Consider the following 14,865-nt stretch of genomic DNA (forward strand, 5'->3'; position numbering starts at 1 on the left):
TTGAGTGGGCGGGGGCTCTTTCTCCGGGGACTTTCTAGAGCCCCTAGGCTGCTGCTAGGGGTGAGTCCGCCTAGGGCTTGCCTCAAGGGAGAGGAGGAGACAGCTCTGGGTCTCCTGGGGGACCTGCTGGGCCAGGATGCGCGGAGCGGGCGACCACGCTGCCTTGGCTTGGGGCAGGGAGAGATGTGCGGGTTCGCTTTTTGGTGTTAGGGCGGGGGTGGTTGTGGGAAGAGTATGGTGCCAGGCGGGGGGAGCAGGGCAGAGAGACTGCTGGTGGGTGGATGAAGAGTGTGCCTGCTGGGCGCCTGGGGAATGGTTGCTAGAGCAGCGAGTGGGCTTGTGAAGCAGGCAGAGACAGTATTGAGGGTTTTCCCTGATGATTCCATTTGGGGATCTTAGTCCTATTCCTCCTAGGTTGAAGAAAGATCTCAGAGAGCTGAAGATGAGATCTAAACCGCCTCCCTAAACATAAGGGGTAAAGTAGAATGAGCCCACCCATAAACAGTACACACAGCTTTGGCAGCTGCCCCATACCCTCATTTGCGATCCTTGGGGTGGGGGTGGGGGTGGGGGCAAGGGTGGCTCCTGAACGTCCCATGGCAGCCAGGTCCTGTGACAGTAACTCAAGATCTTTTTTGGGGATGGGGTGGGGTACCTGGGTGTGAACTCAAGGCCTGGGTTCTTTTTGGATCAAGGCTGTGGCTCTACTACTTGATCCACAGCCCCATTTCCAGCTTTTTGCTAGCTTATGGGAGACAAGAGTCTCCAACAATCCTTCCCCAGGCTGGCTTCTCAGTGCTGTCCTCATATCTCAGCTTCATGAGTAGCTGGGCACAAGCACTCTATTTATGTTTATTTATTTATTTTCCAACCTGACAGACCAATAGGAAAGAATGTATCCAACACTGGATTTTAAAGCTTGGGCTCTTAGAATCTTTTATAGAAACTAGAAGCCAACCACTGTCTCTATCCTGGTGGCTGTTTGCAAGTCGTACCTAGGGAAAAGCCACCAGAGTAGAACGTTTATTTCCAAACCAAGCCAAAGCATTTTTTTCTTTTGGCCTCTTGCAAATATTTTCTTTGTTATCACATGGAAATAGTGTGGGATCTTGTGCAAAAGTGCTATCATGAAATACACATCTCTCTGATGTTCTTGTCTATTTGAGGCATGAACAGGGCATCAAGCAATAAAGAGAAGTGGTCCCAGAGCATGGTAGAGCATTCACAAGTGAGTGTTCAAAAAGTGTTCTTGAAGGAATGTAGCCATTTGATAGGTGTGACTATGTAATTGAAATGAAATAAAGCTGAGTTACATTTGCCATGTTTCAAGTACTCATGAGATAGTGATCCTTTCCATCTTTACAGTAGGTTATCCTGGGGAGTGCTGCTATTGTTTAAAGTGAATGTTGGCAATAGACAAAAAGAAATAAAGAAAAATGTTGGGTTAAAAAAAAAAAGAAAAAGAAATATCACATGTCTCTTACACAACACTAACATGACATGGCTGAAAGTGAAAATACCTGTATCGTCCTGCTGAAAATATTTTGGGGGACATCACACACTCCTACTTTTTAAAGAAGAGAAGACAAGTCAAGTCCAGAGAATCAAAGTGATTCCCCAAGTCATGCCATAACCTTGGAAAGGAGATTAAATCCCCTGCCATATCTAGTATACTGTGTCAGACCAGGACACCTTGTCTAGGGTTGGGTAGGTAATTACCTTTATAGAAAATGACCTTACCCATTTTAGGCATGGATATATTCTTTTTAACAAGAGAAAACCCTGCTAAAGTATCATCCAGAAACAAATTCCATGTCATAAAACATATGATACATAGGGAATAATACTGTCTTATAAATTCAAAATGTGTTATTAGTAGTAGTATAGATTTATCTAATGATTTTTCTAAAGGACAAAGTAGGATATAATACTGAGCTTGCTTATGTGAATAAAAATTTTGAGTAAATCAGTTTATTACTTTAAATAAGAACTAAAACAGCATTTTTAAAGTCAGAGAGGAAAAGTCTTATTTAATGTGAGAATTCCTAGCAAAGAATAATCATCAAATTTGATAAAGGATATCTGATTATATCTTTTATCTAATTACAAATGACACTAGCTGAGACATATAAAACACTTTTTTTTTTTGGCCAGTCCTGGGCCTTGGACTCAGGGCCTGAGCACTGTCCCTGGCTTCTTCCCGCTCAAGGCTAGCACTCTGCCACTTGAGCCACAGCGCCGCTTCTGGCCATTTTCTGTATATGTGGTGCTGGGGAATCGAACCTAGGGCCTCGTGTATCCGAGGCAGGCACTCTTGCCACTAGGCTATATCCCCAGCCCATAAAACACTTTTTAACTTCAGTAGTTTGTTATGTTTATGTTCTGTGTTTTCCATGTTTTTTTTTTTTGTTGTTGTTTTGCCAGTCCTGGGGCTTGAACTCAGGGCCTGAGCACTGTCTCTGGCTTCTTTTTACTCAAGGCTAGCACTCAACCACTTGAGCTACAGCACTACTTCTGGCTTTTTCTATGTATGTGGTGCTGAGGAATCGAACCCAGGACCTCATGTATGCACAGCAAGCACTCTACCACTAGGTTATATTCCCAGAAAGTTTTCCATGTTTGATGTTTGCATTTTTTTTACCGTTAATTGGAGGTAAAATGTTAATATTAATTTTTCCCCATTCATGGTAAATTATCTTGAAAACTTACCCATAATGAAGGATCTGACAATGTTCTGATTATTTTATGATGAGTAATTTAAAAATACTGATAACCATAATTTAAAAATATTGATAATAATTTTAAAATACTGATAACAATCATCTTAAAGTTTTGGCTTGTAGAGTGAGACATATTTGAGTTCTCCTCTACTTCATTTATTGCTTTCTCATCTTTAGTCCTAAAATTTCAAGACCTATTGGGTCAGTCTGGTTGATTAACTTCGCTTCCATTTACCATTTATACATGGTCCATGGGAGAAAGGATTCTTCCCAATAGCCTAAGAGAAAATATTGCATTTCCCTTTAGTACCTGCAGATAAGGTAGAAGAATTTATCCTCTACATAGCGAACAAATGAAAAATCTAATAGTACTAGGAAGAGTTCTGGTGACCAAAAGTCAGTTGGTACTGTCACAAGATAACTTACCGTGCACAAGTTTTAAATTTCTCTGTGACTCAGTTTCCTAAGCTATGTAAGGCAGTACATAATATGATATCCTCAAAAATTTATTATGAGGATTCAATGAACTGTTCAGTATAAAGCTCAGGGCCAGGAAGTGAAAAGCTGCAGGAAAAGCCTATGTGCAGAATTTCTATGTCTACATCATTAAGTTCCCTGTTCACCCATATTGTGTTTGTCATAGCTGAAAGAAGTAGGTCATCATAGAGATGGAAGTTGATTTGTGAAAAGAACTGTTCTTAAATTTTCCCTTTGAAAAAGTGGAAATTTCCTTAGTCCTAAAATTTCGTGACATGATAGGTCAGTCAAATGGCTTAAATTCCCTTTCACAGGCATAGAATCTCTAGGTTACTTTCAGGCTTCTTTTTTTCTTTTTTCTTTTTAGGGATGCTTCCACATGCTTGTTAACTGCTTGGTTGCTAAAAAGGCACTAGGAACACCAGGTTCAGCCTCTTTTCACCCCAGTTGACCTTTGGAATGCTGTCCACAGCCAAGAAGACATTGATATCCCCAGCTAGCTTGAATTCTTTAGGGCAGAGTCTGCTCAGTTTGTCTCCTGATGTCATTCCAAATGTCTGAATGGCCGTCTATGGTGACTGGGCTGGGCTCAGGCCTCCTGGGAAAGAGGAGCCCATGGAATGCTTACTGGAGCATTCTGTTCACCCGGGTCTATAAGCTTTCTCTGCTGGATGTATAAGCAACATTTCCACTCTGCCTAGGGCTTGTTGGATCACTTCCTAAAAAAGTGTAGCTGTAGTTATTTTTCATATTTTGGCCTTCAAAAAGTCCTACTTGGGATGCTCATAATTCCTATTGATTTCATGATAGATAAAAGTATATTTTACAGAAAAAAGCAGACTCTATTAATAAAACTTTTTCTATGTGCTATCCAGGTCAACAATCTTTATTATGAATACACAGTTAATACACGTATATACAGTATCCAGGGTACTCAGATAATATAGTGATAGTTGTGTGTATTAGAACTAGGGAAAGGAAAGGGAACATCAAAATCAAGAGACGAAGGATAAAAAGACAAACCAGTGCAACAGCAATACTTACAAAACCATTTGGTGTAAACAAAGTGTACAACTCATGAGGGGAGAGGGGAAATGGAAGGGGGAGGTGGGGGAAAATGAGGGAGGAGGTAACAAGTTGAACAAGAAATGTACCCACTACCTTATATATGAAACTGTAACCCCCCTGGACTTCACTTTAATAATAAAGAAAAAAATTGTAAAAAAGAATACACAGTTAAAACAAAGTACTATAGAAATAGGCAGTACACTGTTAAATGTACTTTGTTTTCAAAGTGACTATAATTTATTTAAATGAGATATTGTAGCATTTAAAAATATTAACCTAAAATAAAGTGAAACAAAATAATGTAAAGTTTTATTTTTTGAGGAGGAAAGATCACGCACATGCTTCTAATACTTAATATATTTAATAGATTTAAAAATAAGGATATAGGGCTGGGGATATAGCCTAGAGGCAAGAGTGCCTGCCTCGGATACACGAGGCCCTAGGTTCGATTCCCCAGCACCACATATACAGAAAACGGCCAGAAGCGGCGCTGTGGCTCAAGTGGCAGAGTGCTAGCCTTGAGCGGGAAGAAGCCAGGGACAGTGCTCAGGCCCTGAGTCCAAGGCCCAGGACTGGCCAAAAAAAAAAAAAAAAGATATAATTATAAAATTTTTAGAAAATTAATTTTCTCTGGCATAAAATATTTCTAAATCATTTTCAGATATGGTGAGAATCAGGAGTAATGTGCAAAACAAATCTCTAAACTTAAGCCAATGTTAAAATCGGTCTGTAGCCAGTATGGTAGCTCATGCCTGTAATCCTAGCTATTGTGGAGTTTGAGATCAGGAAGACTGTGGTTAGAGGCCAGCCACAGCAATTTGCAAAACTCCCCCAATCTCAACCAATAAAATCTGGTTGTGATAGCATGCACCTGTCATCTTTGATTAGTAGGAAACAAATCAAAATCTCATTGAAAATAAAGACAGATAAAGGCTAGAGGTGGTAGAGCACTTTCTTTACAAGTACCAGGCCTCAAGTTCAAACCTCACCACCACCACCATCACTACCAAAAACGTCCCTCAGTTTCAACAGCATAATTATTGTGTCAAAGACCCAAACTGAAAAGGTCTGGTTTGTTCTGGAATATTATTTACTTATTTTGCCATATTTAAATCTCTCAAAGTAATACCATTCACAAATGTAATATATTAAAATAATACTACCTTACTGGCATAAGATAGTCTTAAATAAGAGAGTGGGTTAAAATAACTTACCTTTAGAAATCCTTCATATAATGGCCACTTTGTATTAGTTGCTTTATCCAAATAACAACTTCTTTGATGGGTATTATTATTTTCACAATTTTACAGATTTTGAGAATGAAACTGAGAGGACCAACTTTACTTGCCAAGTAGCTCATTGCGATAGAACCTTTGCTTAGCACCAGATGATATCAGTGGTATGCTTTTCTTCTCTACAGGAAACTATTTCAGAAATACAAGCCTAACTGCAAGTAGACAGTTAAAGACTATGTGCTTATTTCAGTGACTTTTTTTTTTTCTCTGTTTACAAATCTTAGGCATTTGCTACACAGTCTTAAGAACAGCCTCATTAGCAAAACATTATTTTTAAAGTTAGACTTGTTGACTAAAGTAAATCCAAACAAAATAGTGAACAGGATGAAAACTAATTTGATTATAAAGCCTCAGATTATTTGACATTTGATTCATAAATTGACGTTAAGTACAGGTGAAAAAAAGGAATCTCAAGAATATTTCTTATAGAAACATATAAATTAAAAATAGTTTTGCCAAGTAGCACTTGTGAAATTCTGGTCACTTTATGAAAGTCAGTGCCATTAATGAATAGTTATATATTATGAACTGCATGGAAATGTGTGTGTGTGTGTGTGTGTGTTTTCATGCCAGTACCAGTGGTTAAACACCGAGCCTTTCACCCTTGCTTCCACTCTACCATTTTAGCTACTTGCTTATTTTGTCATTTTGCTGGTTAATTGGTGATAGGAATATCTTTGACTTTCCTGCTTGGGTTGGTTTCAAACCATGCACCTCAGATCTCAGACTCCTGAGTAGCAGGATTACAGGGATGAGCTATTGGTGTCTAGCCAAGGAAATGTTTTTTTGTTTGTTTGTTTGTTTGTTTTTTTGCATCCTGCTTTGTAAAGAATGGTAAATGAGAAGACACTGAATTAGATTTTTGGCTCAGATTTAGTAACTACCTATCTTTAATATTTTAACTACCCCTTTTGTAAAATGGAGAAAGTAGCAGAATCTACACATGATTATCATTTGGCTGAAATTGTATTTCTACGGTCATTTAAAATTCGCTTGGTAGAAAATTATAAATGATCACTAAGCTTTGTTTTGCTTTCAAGTACCATCTCATATTCCTGAAAAACATCATATAGTCATAGTTACATAATGATATTTTAGAAGTTATTTTCTTTTTCTAAAGGTTTCATACTTCAGAGCAGTTTTTATTTCATGGTTGAAAATTATATATTTTAAGTAAATATAGAATGTATTTATGATAATATGTTAATTAAATCAATATATTATACCAAGAAGTGTTACATTTTGGGACTCATCACTTACATTTTCTTTGTTAGTGTAATATTGTTTTCAGAGAAACTTTTTTCCTATTTATACTGTTTTCTTAGACTTATGAAAGCATTAAATATCCATTTACCTATACAATAAGGCTCTAATATGATATTTGTTCATTTGTCTCTGACATCTGCTAAATTGCTTATTGGGTGTATCATCTTACACTTAAATTTAAGGAACTTGTGAATAAATGCATAGAATTAGCGGTTTCCTTTTAAATCGAGGTATTTGACTCCTTTGGAATCAATGATCACAAGTGACCAATTTGTCAAGTGGCTGAGGTTTGTCTCCATCATGTCCTTGTCTCCACTCACCTTCAACTTGCCCTTCTTTCATTTTGGCATGCTCTACAAACCGAGCAGAGCAGCAATTTTAAAAATCAATAATAGCTCCTTCTTGAGTGCCTCTATTTCCTCTTGGCCTCCCATCCACTGATGCACCTTACAAGGTCCTTTCTTTCCTGAGCAACTCCGTCAGGCCCCACAAAACCTTTGGGATTAGGTTCTATTTGAGGGGCTCATCACCTTAGCTGCCTAACCCAAAATACACTAGCAATGTCTAACGCCGTTTAATGAACGTTTCCTTACAGCTTTTCTGGAAAAGTGTTCATAAACAAAAGGAGAATTCACAGTCCACAAATTCCCTGCTGCTTCAAGAGGTGCTTTTTCAGAATGTCTCAGATCCTGCCCAGGGCTAGCCACTTAATTGTGCACACAGAGATACACAATCAGTGTGAGTGCGTGGAAAGCCTGGTTCTAACTTGAGGAAGACATTTTCTTCCTTTTGAAAATACTGGGATCAGAAGATGACCTCTCTATCAGTAAAGTGCAGTGATGTTCCTTGAAAATGAATACATTTCCCCTTCCCCTCAGTAAATATTGTAAAACTGTTGCCATGGTCTCTCTCTTTCCATTTGACTCACACATCTGCTTGCATATTTTGTGCCTCAGTATGTACCCTGTCACAGACTTCCAGTGTGCCCTCCCTTCTTCCCATAAAAGCCATGAGTGGTGCCATTCGTGATTATTTCTCCCAACGTGTCTTGAAGCAAGTATGAGAAACCTGTGAAGAGATTATGTGCAACTTCAGGGATGATGGGCAGAATTTTGGAGAGAGGATTAGGGTTAAAGGTCAAAGTCCTTATAGCATTGTACCTTCTTTGTAAATCACAAATAGAACATCTTCATCCACTCAGCGATGAAGCACATAAATCACTTTCAAGCTTTGTTTAACTTTAAACCTGTAATTACTGAGCACCCCTATCAAACGGACTGCATTCTGTATTAAAAATTCTGTATTAAAAATCTGCATTCTGTCGAACCCTGTAATTTTTCCTTCTCTCTGTTAATTCATTCGTTCTCTCAACTGATCCTAATAAAAAATAATGGGAGTTGAAAAAGATATGAATCTTTCATTGCCTACTTTAATTCTGCTATATTTAGGGGGAAAAGATATACTCACTAAAAACTACTCAACTAGAAAATGGAGTAAGCAATATGAGGACCTAATTTGATTAACTTTTTGTACAGTTTATCTGAATGGATCTTAGAATCTCAGCCAAACTTGCGAAGTGGGTTTAGAATTCAGGATCATATATGTGACAACGCACGTAGAATTGTCATGCTTTGGTGATGGTAACTGTTTATAAGCATAAACTCTTTTCAGTTGGACTAGCAGTGGTCATAATCACCTGAACAATGTACTTCTCAGTAGACATACGATCACTACAACTGTTCTTTGTAACCATAGTAATTACATCTGTTCAGCCATCATAATGGGCTTTCACAATAGTATGGCAACAGACTGGTCCCAGCTTTTCAACCTCTCTCCATTCCCAGTGCTGTCATTAACCTCTCTCAGAGTCCAGACATTCTTCACACTTGGAAGTAGGATTTGCTGAATTCCTAGTTATTATTGAAATATAAGCCATGGTAGCTTACAGATATTTGTGAAGTAAATTTTTTTAAACTTAAAAACCTTTTTCTTGGGCTGGGGATATGGCCTAGTAGCAAGAGTACTTGCCTCGTATACATGAAGCCCTGGAAACGGCCAGAAGTGGCGCTGTGGCTCAAGTGGCAGAGTGCTAGCCTTGAGCAAAAAGAAGCCAGGGACAGTGCTCAGGCCCTGAGTCCAAGGCCTAGGACTGACAAAAAAAGAAAAGAAAAGAAACATTTTCTTTAGTTTTCTAATGCTAAAATATTACATGTTCATTAAGTAACTGGTCAATAGCGTCATGGTAGATATTGAAAATTTCAATGCTACATGTTGCAATATAATTTTAAGAGTAGGAATGTTATATTAGTATGGTGCTTTAGAGAAAAAAAGTCTATCACCTTCTACTCAGTAGTATTCTGCAGTGATTAAATTTTGCCCACTAACTCCCTGAACTGGACATTGGTGTCGTTATTAATCATTCAAAATGCCTATACTTTGAGCTCCTAATAGGAAGATAGAGAAGGGAGCAAGCTGCTGCTGACAGAAACACACCAATGACCATCAGATGCCTTTTGGGGATTTCTTAACATGAACAGAGGAAAGTATTTTATTTTTAGATAACTAAAATTTTTCTTTTTATAGTTTAAAAATTTATTGTAAAGGTGATGTACAGAAGGGTTATAGTCACATAAGTAAGGTAATGAGTACATTTTTGAATAGTGCTATCCCATCCTTCATTTTCTCTCATTCCCTCCTCTCCCACCAAGTTGTAAAGTTCATTTCCAACATAATCTCTAGTGAATGTTGCTGTTGCATTGGTTCACCCTTGGTCCTATTGTTTTTGTGATTCCTCTTCCCTTCCCCAAATCAGATAAACATATACAAGACAAAGTGTACAGAAATAAAAACCAGTGACAACAGGGAATAAACCAAAGGCGGTTGGACTTGATCACATTATTACTTAGCAGTGAATCAGAGACTGAGGCTTAGATCTTCTTATTTCTACTCCATTACCTTCTGAATTAGGATTAATCAGGTCCAGAGAGGAAATGTTTATGATCCCGTACAAACAGACAAGGGATACAATCTTGCTTTTCCTAAGATCCCTCTGAGATGCTGGGCACTGCGTGAATTTATGTGAAACCTTGTGCATTTTCATCTTTCCTTTGATACTCCTATTTTTCGCAATAATTAGAAACTGATATTATTTACTGATTATTTTGCTTGCAATTGATTTGCATGAAGCTATTGCATATTTTTAAATGGTTTTCTGATTATGGTGTAAAGTTGATTTGGACTAAATATAATGGAATAAGCAAATACATTTGTAATTTAGGTGTATAATTTATTTGTTAAATGATGTTGTTAGTCATAGAACTGTTGATTATTTTAGCTCAATCTTGTCAATCGGGTCACGATTTCTTTCCATATTCTGTATCAATATTTTAAGCTCTTATCCTCCCCTTTTAAAAATTTAACTTCCAAATCTAGTTATGAAAAGTTCACTCCTCATGGCATGTAATTGCTTGAAAGCCTAGGGATGAAACAAATTCTCTTAAATTCAGAATGTGGTCATTTTACCTGATACATTATTTCTTTTCTGGAGGGCCAGAAGACAAACATTTACCTAAAATGGTTATCTTCTTAGTGCAGACTGAGCCAGTATGTTGTGCAATAATGTCAACATGTAGTATAAATATAAAGTATTAGTATAATTAATTATCATTTTATTAATATTGGATGCTTATATTAATGTAGGATTATTGAATGGTAGAATTTCTGAGCTGATTAGGACACATGTACTGATTGGCCTTGGGATCCAGTGAAATTTCTTGATTAAATCACAGGCATACACACACACATGCACACACACACACACACACACACACACACACACGCACACACCCAAGATTCTTAGTTGAGACATTTATGTGAACTATTTTTAAACTTGTGTCCTATACATATGCTTATTTTTTGGTATGCTTTTTATTTTTAAATGTTGTCTGATGTTTCCAAGAAATCAAATCTAAATTTTGATTTCTAACTTCATCTTCTAAATATTTGTATTGCTACCATTATGATTATTTTTTATTTCTGTTATTTTACACACTTTTGTAATTTTTTTTGCTAATAAATCCACTGAAATAAGGAGAATCTAAAATTTGTTTTGTGGTGTAGGTGTTTTAATGTATTCACAGTTTTTTTAATTATGTAAAAACAAAAAGGCTATTGTATGTTTTAAGTATATTTTAATATGCTCTGATAAAATGCATATTTTTAAGATGATCAGATAAAAAGTATAATTCTGTAAGAAGGTATTGACTAGTGACTGGAAAGGAATTTTGAAAGAAATTTAATGTTATTTTTTTAAAAAAAAATCATTGTTTGAATGGCCACACGTTTAAAGTCTAAAAAAGTACTGAATAGGACATTGGGAGACAGACCCCAGACTGCATTGACATAACCACCATCAGTGACCTGAGCAGATTTTCATTTTTGTTCTTCAGTTGCAGTTTCTTTAAAAGAAGAAGTTAAAAGCTTCAAAGCCTCCTTCCCATGACTCTTTCATATTTCATAAGCTCAGAAGAACAGGCAACTAAAGGGCATGCGTGGGCATGATTACCTGAGTGCTCAGTACTTTTATGGACACAGACATAGCACACACTTGTAGAAGTTTCTTTGAAGAAACTAAGTGTAGATGTAAGGTAGGTATGGACATGGAGAGGAAAGGATAAATAGGAAAGGAAAGAGAGAAGAGCTGATGACAAAGGAGGGCTAGCAGGCAGTAGAAGTGATTCCTTTTTTGCTTCCTCTGTCTACAGTCTAGTTATTCCAATTTGAAAAACGTCCTGGCACCAGGTATTATCAACAAGGATGAGTAATATGTAATTTTTATCTTTACTGGGTTACATTTGGCCCATGAACAGTTGACAGCTGTCACTCAGATGTCTGGTCACTAAGGAGATTCAGATAAAGCTGCCAACATATTTTGTTTCACTAAGTACTTACAAATAAACCATTTTACAGGGAACCCTTTTTGCACTGAAATGAAATGGACTGACAATGATAGTATAATTTACTGAGGTTAATTGCTAGAAATATCCAGAACTTTCTTTATGAATGTACAAAGTATCTAAAATAGTTTGTTTTTTACTGCCTTTCTGAAGCAGGACTAATTTCCTTCCACAAAAAAATTACTTTAAGATAAGAAGTTATATTGTGAATAAAACTGAAAATATATAGGTTTTGAAGTTAAGTTTCTAGGGCAGGTATGAGTTACTGGCATTTTAAATCAAATTAATGACAAAAATTTTTGAAGGGAGTCATTCTGATAGACTAAAGGAATTGGCATAGATATTTTGTGACACAGATATTTCAACGTTGAAGTTTTATTAGAAAGGACAAACATATAGTTGTGTGTTGAACAAAGATTTATGGCTCTTTATAAGAGAAAAGAATTCATAGAATTTTAAATTAAGACCACAATTCATGACACAATTAAATGACAAATTTTAGTCCTTTTGGATATTTGGACTATATTTGATATTGTCTCTGATAGCTCTTTTCTACTTAAGTGAAAGAGTCATAAACTATAGTTTGTTAGAAGCTTTTGTCGTACGTATATTTAATGACCAAAATGTACTAATTACAGCAGATATTCATAAGGATGAAATCTTAACAAATGTAATTCTGAAGTTGACCTATGAATATACGTTGTTTAGTTTTTTAAATAGTAAGTTATCTTAAAAGCAAGTGCTTCTATTATTTAACCATAAGCCATTTAAAAGACTATAAAATATTATCAAGTGTTTAGTGTATGTGGTCATTATTTAAGGAATTAGTGAATTTAGATAAAATATAGTGGCTACAGATAATATTGTGTTAATAATCAAGCATGAAAAAATCATACAAGAATAGCAACTTGAAGCAATACATATTTTAAATAATATATCCTTTAATTATCTGGAGTACATTCTACATGTCACCATTTATTACAAAAAGTATATTTAAGTTTTAATTTTAAAATACATGTTCATGAAAATGTTTGTAGATAAGATTATATTTTTAAAATATTAGGGTTTTTGATTGAGTGTGCCATTTCTGGTAATTATTAAAACCACAAATATTTTATGGTTTTAAACAGTAATTAATCCACCTTAAATTATAAATTTGTGCCATTCCTAAATCCTCATTGATTTACAAATAATTTTACAAAGGTCATTAACAAAAGTTAGATCTTATATATTCTATTACACAAATGTATTAAGCATGAATATTAGACATTATGGCATCATCAAAATAAAACAATTGCTTCATAGTCTCAGTCATTTATATTCGTATGAGCATTTCTCTTCTTAAGCACCAATGCCACCCCCCACAGCCCAGAAAATTGATTTTAATGCATAATAATTTATAGCATTCTTGATCAATGTATGCTGTTTTGTCTTTTACATTCATTAGTCCATGTTGCTTGTGGATATGGAATTTGCTGATGAAAATGGTTTCATATGTTTACTATGTATAGTCTCTAGCTTTGAGCTGCTTATTTGCTTAAATAAATGTTTTCAATTTGCTATAATACAACAATTTGTAGAGAAATGCTGTGAAGCATAGTTAAAAGAATGAGTCCTGAAATAGAATCACTTTTTAAAAATATGTTCTGACATGTGGTCTCATTTTTCCATCCTTTGCATTAATTAAAATACTATTCTGAAAAAAATATTTCTGCTTAAACTTTTGAATTCACAAAATAAAAAAATACCAAATAAATAAATGTCCTAATTTTGGAAATCAATGATGTAAAAACATGTTTTAGTACTCTCTTGATTGTTTATTCTGAATACTCTACTCTTTTTGAAACTCTTTGTAAAGAGAAAATGTTGCCACTTTTAATTATTAAGCATTCTGTGCAATTGCATGCTTTAAAATACATTAAAATAAATGTAATTCCACATTCTCTCTAATCATATTCCTATAAATAATGTACTTTGAAAACAGTGTATAGAATTAAAAAAAACCTCATGCACCATTTTACATTTATGTTCTGGAGATTTGAACCAATATTTTTTCAGAAAAACTTATTACAGAATTAGGTTTAAATGAGACAAAACTATTTAATATTGTAGGATAAAATATGAGTAATTGACACTAATCACTCAGATAGCATAGACAGTAATGAAAGAGATCAATATTAAAAATAGAAACTACTACTTCATAAAATTATGTTTTTTGAAAATCTAAAAAAATACCATTAGTAGCAACTCTACTTTGTATGCCAGGCAAATTTGCTATTGAGTTAGTTGGCTCTGATTCCAATGGTCTCATCAGCTTTTTGAGTGTAAGTAACTTGGTTCCTCGTCCAAGATAACAAATTCAACTTTTAGAAATTACAAACAAAATAAATTTTGGCAATTGAAACTCACCAGTGCCTTTCTGCTTCTCCAGGAAGTTCTACACCTCTCAGCACCTGCTGAGGGCTTTGTTGTCCAAACTCTGACAGGTAAAAAAATTCCTGTAGAATAAAGCCAGACCAGCTGGCTTTGAAGAGAAACCCCCCAGTTTGGGCTGCGTTTGCCTCCTCTCCTTTTCTATGAAGACCGAGGCTTTGCTCCCTTGATCGTCAAGCCGTGAGATGCGTGATCTCTATGCACAAGTGTCTGGCAGGCCGAGGTGCACCTGTTCATGCCACTCTGGAGTAAATTTAGCTGTAAAGGTATCATTGACAAACAGACCTTTGTCAGTGCTGGCAAAAGAACACAGAATCATCCCCCAACCCCCCCAACCGGTACACTGCTAGCTCCAATGGAAAATATCCAATCGGAAGTCTATCCAAAAATCATTCCTAAAAAAATGAAATTGCTTTCATATGGTAGGAAAAAAAAAGTAAGTTTTCCTCATTTCACACAGGCATTAAAATTACATTTCCAAGAATAATCTTGGAACAAGACAAGTTTTTGTTCAATTAATTGTGGCTGGAAACTTTTTAATGGAAACATAGCACACACTTGATTTCACATTATTAAATTGTGTTAAGCATAAAAGTTGCTTGCCATTCTTTGCTGTAGCTCATTTGTTCGTTTCAATCCAAAGAAATATTA

The 14,865-nt window shown here is 35.8% G+C and overlaps 1 protein-coding gene across 6 annotated transcripts in view; it reads right to left on the reverse strand.

The window, feature by feature from the left end:
• Mef2c (myocyte enhancer factor 2C) overlaps positions 1-14,385 on the reverse strand; it is a 173,607-nt gene extending 159,222 nt beyond the window's left edge. For 4 of the 6 annotated variants that reach the window (XM_048331408.1, XM_048331420.1, XM_048331418.1 and 1 more), the window contains exon 1: positions 14,191-14,384. The gene's annotated coding sequence lies outside the window, so the exon portion shown is untranslated. Of the gene's footprint in view, positions 1-14,190 lie in introns of all 6 variants that reach the window. The other 2 variants (XM_048331422.1, XM_048331419.1) reach the window with 2 other exon arrangements.
• Positions 14,386-14,865: the final 480 nt, after the last annotated feature.

The sequence above is a fragment of the Perognathus longimembris genome, chromosome 22, assembly GCF_023159225.1.
Source record: "Perognathus longimembris pacificus isolate PPM17 chromosome 22, ASM2315922v1, whole genome shotgun sequence".
NCBI lineage: Eukaryota > Metazoa > Chordata > Mammalia > Rodentia > Heteromyidae > Perognathus > Perognathus longimembris.